This window comes from Bubalus kerabau, chromosome 17, assembly GCF_029407905.1.
Source record: "Bubalus kerabau isolate K-KA32 ecotype Philippines breed swamp buffalo chromosome 17, PCC_UOA_SB_1v2, whole genome shotgun sequence".
Lineage (NCBI taxonomy): Eukaryota > Metazoa > Chordata > Mammalia > Artiodactyla > Bovidae > Bubalus > Bubalus kerabau.
The window spans coordinates 13,105,474-13,115,148 of NC_073640.1; the positions used below are offsets into that span (position 1 = coordinate 13,105,474).

General features: G+C 44.4%; 1 protein-coding gene across 4 annotated transcripts in view; it reads left to right on the top strand.

Moving 5' to 3' along the window:
- Positions 1 to 9,675, top strand: part of CDH13 (cadherin 13) — a 1,017,465-nt gene that overhangs the window by 821,317 nt on the left and 186,473 nt on the right. The gene's annotated exons all lie outside the window — the stretch shown is intronic.

A 9,675-nucleotide genomic window follows, 5' to 3' on the forward strand; every position in this document is an offset into this window, starting at 1 on the left:
GAAAGAAAGGCATAGTTATCACATCAGCAGATGAGCAAGGTTAGAAAGGAAACTTGTCCAACAGAACATATATGTTTTCAAAGACATATTCAACTAGGATGATCCACATGCAAGTATTTCCAGGTTTAACTGGATTGGAGCTGTTGATTGAAGAGTGTATGGAATTGTTTTAAATCAGATGATGACTAATTGACTATCACAAATATCATATCAGCTTAACATTTCCACACACAAGGCACACACACGAACCCATATAAACAACTGTCTATGCTTAGGCCTTTTCAGAACCTTTATTATACCAAGATACATTATAAACCTTTAAGGGAGGCATCTGGTATACAAAGCGTTTCCCAAGCTTTGTTTTTCAAGAAACTACTATTAATATCTTGAGGATCTATTAGCCCTAGAATGCAGTTTGGGAAATGATGGTCCAGATGAAAGCAAAAGGCTTGGATCTCTACAAGAGGGGAAACCTGAAGAATTGAAAGAGGAGAAATCTAACAGGGGAGAAGACGCAGCAGCAAGCATGGAACTGTTTTGTAAAGGTTCATGAAGAGTTGTAGTGATAATTCTAGGTGTTGTTTTTCAGATCACTTTCTGTGTATCATGTACTCATTTTGTACTTACGAGAGCTTCATGCAGGAGAGGGCCTGTAATTATTCCCATCTTATAGATGATGAAATCGCTGCCTGGAGAGGTGAAATTGTTTGCCCAGCATCATGTGACAGACTGAAATTGTCGTCTTTGTGCAGGCCCCAAGAGGGATGGGTTTTACAGAAAAAGATTTCAGCTCAGACAGTCAAACACTGGGCATCAATTTTTAGGAATATCTCAGAGAAGTTTGGGGCAATCTGGGCATCGTCCATACAATTCCATGATAGCCCAGCTGTGACTCATCATTTTGCAGCTCATTTGTTGACCTTTAGATGGAATTCTCTTTCTCTGAGTCTCTCGGATATTCAGGCAGCTTGTCCTGGGAAAGACCTTAAAGATATTTTGCACTATGGTCAGATCAGGACACCAACTTGTACAGTAAAGGGGACTGTACAGAGCACTGTGGAGAGATGCAGATTCCGCCTTGGCTGCCCCTTAACATCTCCTGCCTGAGGTCCTCGTTGTCCCTCCTGCTCGTCATTCCCCCACACATATGCCAGGCTCATCTCAGACTCTAAGCCCAGCCATCAGCTCCAGCCTGCCGCCTGTGTTGGTGTCCAGTGACCAAGGACAATGGGAGTAAGTTCAGGCACATCTCGCCCACCTGTCTGTTCAGTACTGCTAAGAATGTGTCAACACTCTTTCTTAGACATTTTTTTCAATGTTTTTACTGTGGCAAAAGACACATAACATAAAATTAACCATCTTAGCTATTTTAGAGTGTACAGTTCAGTGGTATTGAAGACATCCTTAGCACTGTGAAACCATCTCCAACATCCATCTCCATAACTCTCTTCATCTTACAAAACCGAAACTCTATACCCACTAAACAATCATTCCCCATTCTCCTCCCCCTCCAGCCCCTGGGAGTCATTTTACTTTCTGCCTATATGATTTTGATTACTCTAAGTACTCCATTTAAGTGGAATCATACAGTATGTGTAATTTTGTGACTGGTTTATTTCACTGTAATGTCCTCAAGGTTTATCCATGTTGCATATTCTGCATGTAACAGAATTCACTTCCTTTTTAAGACTGAATGATAGTCCATTTGACTTTATTGACTATGTCAAAGGCTTTGACTGGTGGACCACAACAAACTGTGGAAAATTCTTAAAGAGATGGGAATACCAGGCCACCTGACCTGCCTCCTGAGAAGTCTGTATGCAGGTTAAGAAGCAACAGTTAGAACTGGACATGGAACAACAGACTGGTTCCAAACTGGGAAACGAGTACGTCAAGGCTGTATTTTGTCACCCTGCTTATTTAACTTATGTGCAGAGTACATCATGAGAAATACTGGACTGGATGAAGCACAAGCTGGAATCAAGATTGCTGGGAGAAATATCAATAACCTCAGATATGCAGATGACACCACCCTTACGGCAGAAAGCAGAAGAACTAAAGACCCTCTTGATGAAAGTGAAAGAGGACAGTGAAAAAGTTGGCTTAATGCTCAACATTCAGAAAACTAAGATCATGGCATCTGGTCCCATCACTTCATGGCAAATAGATGGGAAAACAGTGGAAACAGTGGCCAACTTTATTTGGGGAGGAGGGCTCCAAAATCACTGCAGATGGTGACTGCAGCCATGAAATTAAAAGACACTTGCTCCTTGGAAGAAAAGTTATGACCAATCTAGACAGCATATTAAAAAGCATAGACATTACTTTGCCAACAAAGGTCCGTCTAGTCAAGGCTATGGTTTTTCCAGTGGTCATGTATGAATGTGAGAGTTGGACTGTGAAGAAGGCTGAGCACCAAAGAATTGATGCTTTTGAACCGTGGTGTTGGAGAAGACTCTTGAGAGTCTCTTGGACAGCAAGGAGATCCCAACAGTCCATCCTAAAGGAAATCAATCCTGAGTATTCATTGGAAGTGCTGATGCTGAAGCTGAAACTCCAGTACTTTGGCCACCTGATGCAAAGAACTGACTCATTTGAAAAGACCCTGATGCTGGGAAAGATTGAGGGTGGGAGGAAAGGGGATGACAGAGGATGAGATGATTGGATGGCATCACTGACTCAATGGACATGAGTTTGAGTAGGCTCCAGGAGATAGTGAAGGACAGGGAGGCCTGGTGTACTACAGTTCATGGGGTCACAGAGTCTGACACGACTGAGCAACTGAACTGAACTGAATCGTGCATTATATGTATAGACCACATTTTGTTTATCCATTCATCTGTCAGTGGACACCTCAGTTACTCCCACATTTTAGCAATTGTGAATAATGCTACTATGAGCTTAGATGTATAAATCTCTCTTCAAGACCCTGATTTCAAATCTTTGGGGTACCCAGAAGTAGGATTGCTGGATCATATGGAAATCCTATTTTTAATATTTTGAGGAACCACCCTACAGTTTTTCACAGCAGCTGTGCCCTTTTACACTCCCACTAATAGAGTACAAGATTCCAATGTCTCCACATCCTTTTTAATAGTAACCATCCTAATGGGTGTGAGATGGTATCTTACAGTAGTTTTGATTTGAGTTTCCCTAATGATTAGTGATTTTCAGCACCTTTCCATGTTTTTATTGGCCATTTGTACATCTTCTTTGGAGAAATGTCTACTCAAGTCCCATAGAAATGTTTTAACATAGCACACTATTGAAGCATCAAAGACCTAAGTAGATTACCATAATTGTTTTTGTAAGGAAGATAGTAACCCGAGAAACTATGGACATTTGATTAGCTTATTTGAATACTTACCAAATATTCATTATACGCTCTCGGTACCTCACTCTCAGACTACTTTCTCCCTTTCTTCATCTGACCAACTTGATTCATTTTTCCAGATTGTGATAGAGACAGTGTATTCACCAAACCCATTTCCTTTTCCTCTGGCCATGGCTGGACTGAATTTCCCAAAGTCCTTGAAATTGGGCAGGGCCATGGATCAGAGACAGTGGAATTTGGTGGAAGTCATTAGACCACTCCGAGGCCTCCTCAGCCTGTGCCACCACCCACCAACTGAGCCGGGAGCAGCGCTCCAGGGACTGAAAGGGGGGCCTAGTCCTAGAAGGAAGGACCTGGATGCCAGAATCCTCCCTGACATACCAGAGCATACCAGAGTATGTTCATGTGTATTGGCTAAGCTGTTGAGAAGTTGTGGTTTATCTGTAACAGCCATTAGCCCTGCTCTGCCTGATGTGAGACTCAGCTCTACCTTATCAGGGCTCCTCACAGGCTCAGTAAGGTCCTTTCCTGTGGGATGGCAAAAACCCTAGACAGAATGCAGGCCTCACAGTATTCAGGCTGAGTCTTTCTCCTCGGTCAGTGTATTCCATTCCCTGGCACAGTGATTGGCATTTGAAGACGCTCAATGAATAGGCATTAGCTGTTACTACCATCAACTTTAGTGTTAGTGCTACACGACCCTTACTGCTTAAGCCCTGGACCAACAAGATATCCACCCAGAGCACATTAGAAATGCAGGTCTCAGGCCCCACGCCAACCCAACTGGATCAGGATCTGCATTTTCCAAAACTCCTGGGTGATGCCATTCCTGCTGAGAGCTGCACACTCACACTTGAGAGACATGGCTCTAGACCAGCCACTCTTAGCCTGGGTGCACATTAGAATCATCCTATCAGAATTCCTGTCAGAATTTCTAAGACACTGTTTTTGTTTTAAGGCCACCCTGGTAAATCTAACATGCAGCCAGGCTTGAGAACCACTGCTCTACATCAGTAGTTCCCGCACTCCAGCATTCATCAGCAGCCCCAGGAGGCCTTGTTAAGACGCAGATTGCCAGATCTCCATACACAGCACAGTGCCTCTGATCTGGGGTGGGGACCAAGAATTTGCATTTCCACCACGTTTTCAGGTGCATTAGCTTCCTAGGGCTGCCATGATAAAGTACCAAAAACTAAGTGGCTTAAAACAACAGGAATGTCTTCTATTGCAGTTCTGGAGGCTGCAGGTCTAAGAGCAAATCGTTGTCGGGGGTCCGCTCTCAGTGGGTCAGGGAAGGTGCCTTCCTTACCTCTTCTGCCTCCTGCTCTCCCTGCAGCCCCTGGACTGTGGCAGCTTCTCCTCGTCCTCCGTCTCCACAGGGCACTTCCCCCGTGTGTCCTCACAGGGCCCTCCCCCTGCAGATAATGTGTCTCTCCTAATTTCCCCCTTTACATCGAGAGACCCATCGTACTGGACACACGTGACTGACCACATTTTATCTTGTTTACCTCTATGGAGACCCTATTCCCAAACAAAGTCACATTCTGAAGTACTGGGGTTGAGACTTTGACATCTCTTTGGGGAAAGACACAGTTCAGTCCATGACAGCAAATAAGGCTGGTGCTGCTGGTCAAAGGACGCTGCACTGAGACCCATGGCTTGACTCTAGGTCTCAAGAGCTCAGGAACAGTCAATATCCTTTTCTCTCAGCACGTTCTACCCAGAGCCTAGCTTATGGCTTGGCACATAGTAGGTTTTCAGTAACGATTAGGAAAATCAATTAGTATTCCTTCCATGAGGCAGTTTGGCATAAAAGACTTCAACCTTTTCCCAATGCTGTTACAGGCTTAATATGTGATATTTCGTATAGCAGGCACTCAATAAATGTTGAGTGCGTGAACATAGCTGTTGCTTCTCATTAAAAATGTGAAAGAGACCCTCACTGGGTCCCCATGCTTCCATTCCACCTTATGGAGCCATGACAGAATGCTTATTAAATGGCATGGCTCCTTTAATGGGAAATTAGCAATCTAGGAAATGCTGTGGACTGGTAGCAGGAGTTTGATGAACTCCCATCTATGCTAATTTGTTGATTGCCCTGCCTTGGCTCCCCAGTGAGAATTCATCTCAATTTAGTAAGTGCTGTGAACTGTTTAAGTAAGGGACAATCTACCTCTTTGAATCCTAGAAACCTCTAGTTTGGTCTTCAGCTTCATAAATCACTGTGAATTTTCACCTGAGCCAGCAGTTCCTAACTAGGGGGCAATTGTGCCACCAGAGAGTATCTGGCGATGTCTGGGGACATCTTTGGTTGTCGTAATAGAGGGATAGCTGCCAGCACCTACTGGGAAGAGGCCAGGGATGCCGCTGAGCACCCTACAGGGTACAGGACAACCATGACTACAGAGAACTCGCTGACTCCAAAACTCAGAATACCAAGGTAGAAAAACCCTGACCCAAGAAAAGTACAGTGGACATGAAGTTGCCCCAGTGGGCAGACCTTGATTTTGGGAGCATCTCACGAGTGAGGTTTGGTGTGGCCAGTGGCAGGAGGACCAGGGAGAGTGTGGCTGTGTCATTTAGCATCTGTTTTTTTGCAGTGGAGTTAGACCACTCCAGGATTAAAACAGAGACATTTCAGCCACTCCTGCAGTGTGGACAATGAACTGTATCTGGTGGTTTCCAGGCGTCAGGCTCCATGCAGAGTGCTTGGCGCCCATCCTCTCGGTGAACCTGGGACGCCAGTGCCTCTACTCACAACATGCCTCTGAAGCAGGGACCTCATGAGCCCACATTCCTGACAAAGAAGCCCCAGCTCTGAGGCTGAATGGCCAACCCGACCTCGCATGGCATTGAGTAGTCAGCCCCGACAGCCCAGGCTTTCCGACTCCAGTGTCTGTAGTTTTGATCCCTGTTATAGTCTGTGTTTGAACCTGGATTAACGTCCCTGCTCTGCTACTAACTGGCTGCATGGTCTTGGGCAATGGATTTGACCCTTCACTTCTGTCTCCTCACCTGCAAAATGAGGACAAATAATAGCTCAAAGGATGTCCACTAGAATTAAAGAATATGAAATACCCTTGACAGTGCCCGGCCACAGTATGAGCTTTATATATATATATATAGTCTGCTCACACTTACCAGCCATTACATTTATAGACATTAAGAAAGAGAAATTTGGAATATGATATATAACTCTTAGTTGATGAGGCTTTCTTTTAACTAACGAGGAGACTCCATTTACTGGGAAGATACTTAATGATGAAGCTTTTATTCTGTTCACCTCCCTCCGGGAGTACTTAAAAATACCTCACCAACTCACTGTTAGAAACCCATGTTCTTTACCCAATCGGGACTTAATTAGTCCTTCAGCTTCTTAGCCCTTCTTCTAAGTTGTTCAGTGTTAAATCCCAGATGACCCTGGGAGGGACGATGTGGAAACCTTCCACGCACGGTTCAACATGCCCACTGCCTAAGACAACTTTACAGTGGGAGCTGGGGGATTTTAAAGGATATCTGATGTCAGCAAAGACCAAAAAAAAAAAAAAAATTGTTTTGTGGATGTCCTCAATTAGATGCTTACAAATTCTGTTCCTCTCTCCTGGGAAAGATTCATTAATTTTCTCAGTAACCAGCCTCATTTTTTTGGGCCACTGGAGGAAGATTTGTGGATTAGAGATCTGGCCCCACCTTTCTTGTGCTTAAAAAGTCTCATTATCTGCAGCATCCCGAGAGGGGGAAGTCTCCTTTCTGGGAGTGTGGCCTTCACACCCTTTCACAACCTGCCATGCTTCCTGTCCCACCATCATTTCGAGTCTACCTTCCCTCTTCCCGCCACCTCCAAATGTGAAAATATTTATGTCTAATGATCCCCTTCTCATCCACCCAAGGAACTCCTACTTCAAGACCCAGTTCAAATACCACCTCTCTTGTGCAGCTTTCTTCAACCTCCCAAGGGAGGATTGACTGGCCTTCCCTCAGAATATTCATCTATCTATCCATCCATCCATCCATCCATCCATCCATCCATTCATTCATTCAGTGCCAACCACCTAAGATGCTGTTTTAGGCTCTAGAGTGTGGAGGGGAGCCAGATCGTGTAGAGCTTACATTCTAGCTGGGGAATCAGTATAAATAAAACATAAACTATGGAATTCAGAAAAAGACAGGTGCTATGAGGAAATTAATGTGAAGTAACGAGAGAGGAGGTAGCTGGCAGAGAGGGTGAGGTCAAGGTGATCAGAGAAAGTCTCTTGGAGGTGAGGTTTGGACTGACGCCTGAATAATGAGACAGAAGCACTTATACTCCCACAATAACAGTTTTACATCCATGCAGAGATACATGTGGCTCCTTTCCTCTTGGAAGCTGTAAACTCCCAGAGGACAAGACTTTTGTTTTCTTTGTCTTAGTAGCCCCAGAACTTTGGCATCCTCATCACCTCACAGTGAATCTGCAGGTAGCAAGTGGCCACAGATGACTGCTCAACTGACCTAACTTAACTTAAAGCTTTATTTCCAACTGTACCAGTTATTCATCTGTTGGCCATGCCACTGGTTTTTTTTTTAACCAAGTAAAAAGAAATGCTATTGTGCCTTATTTCTCTGAGTTCAAGGCATTCTGAAAACAAACATTTGGAAATCCGTTTAGGGAGTGCAATATAAATGCCATGAGATGAGATGGTTGGAGCATCAGTGACCCAATGGACATGAGTTTGACTCATGGAGATGGTGAAGGACAGAGAAGCCTGGTGTGCTGCAGTCCATGGGGTCACAAAGAGCTGGACACGACTGAGGGAACAACAATATAAATGCCAAATAACATCTTCAGATTGGTGCCATTTCTGCAAATCAATGACATCTAGGTTGACTCCTGTTTTATACTATGCCTCCCTGTCTTTTCTCAAAGAAACTCAACTCCCACTTCCTGGGTAGTTAAAGTAAGAAGCAATGACGTGGTCAGACACATAGTGTTTTGAGGCAGAAGCCTGGAGTGTCTCCGTTGGCCTGGCAAAGCAATAAAGCTGTCCTTTTCTGCTTCGTCTGAAAAAGCAATGACGTGGAGGAGAAGCTGTGGTGGCTTCCGTTCCATGGCCTCAGAGCACACACCAGCCTGTGCGCATCCGCACTGCCCCTTCCACCGTGCTCCCAGGGTTGATGTCTGTCTCTACTGCTAGACGGGAACACACTGCATCACCACGGCCGAGCCTATCTGGCCTGAAATAATTAGTGTCAGTCTGCAGCTGGCACATAGTAGGTTCTCAGGAAAGACTTGTGAAATGAAGAAATGCATGAAGGTAAAACAACAGTAGTGAATGGAAGGAACATTTCTGGTCCTGAGAAGCCCTGGTTTCAAGTTCAGGGACCACCATTGGCTTGGATTTTAACCCATCAGGCCATCTCCACATATTTCCATCCCTTCAGCAAAGGTTTAGGTGCCGGGCACTGTGCTAGGTGCCCGGGGTAGGCTGAAGCATGATAACCTACATGGTCCCTGCAACTCATGGAACTCAGAGTCTAGTGAGAGAGGGAAGCGTCAATCAGATGGGGCACAGAGCAGTGTGGAGTTATGAACCGTAATGAAAGCTAAGAAGGAACGATGTGCTTTGCTTTAAGAGTGTCTAACTAGGATCCCTGACATGGAGGGGTCTGGGAAGCTTGAGACCCCAGAGAAGTAATTTTGGAGTCTTGATCCCAAAGACTGAAGTGGGTGAAGCAGGAATAAGGATGTGTAGCTGGGGGGAACATAGGGCAGGAAGGACCTTTCACGGGCAGCAGGAGCTGATGGTGGGAGGAGAATGCTGTGAGGCAAGTGGCAAAGCAGGCCATGCTAGATTCTTTCCTTTTTCTTTTTTAAATTGATTTACAGTGCGTCATGGGTACAGAAATGTGACTCAGTCATGGGTGTGTTTTCTCTTTCAGATTCTTTTCCACTATCAATCATTACAAGATACTGACTATAGTTCCCTGTGCTAATAGTAGGTCCTTGTGGTTCATCTATTTTATATAGAGTAGTGTGTCTGTTAATCCCAAATCCCCAATTTATCCCTCTGGCTTCTTTCCCCTTTCGTATTCATAAGTTTGTTTTCTATATCTGTGAGTCTGTTTTATAAATAATTACATTTGTATCATTATTTTTAGATTCCACATATCTAAAGTGATGTTGTGTGACATTTCTGTTTTTCTGTCTGACTTACTTCACTTGGTGTGATCTTTAAGTCCATCCATGTTGCTACAAATGGCATTATTTCATTGTTTTTTGTGGATGAATAGTATCCCACTGTATATATACCACAGCTTCTTTATTCCTCTGTCGATGGACATTTAAGCTGTTTCCAGTCTTG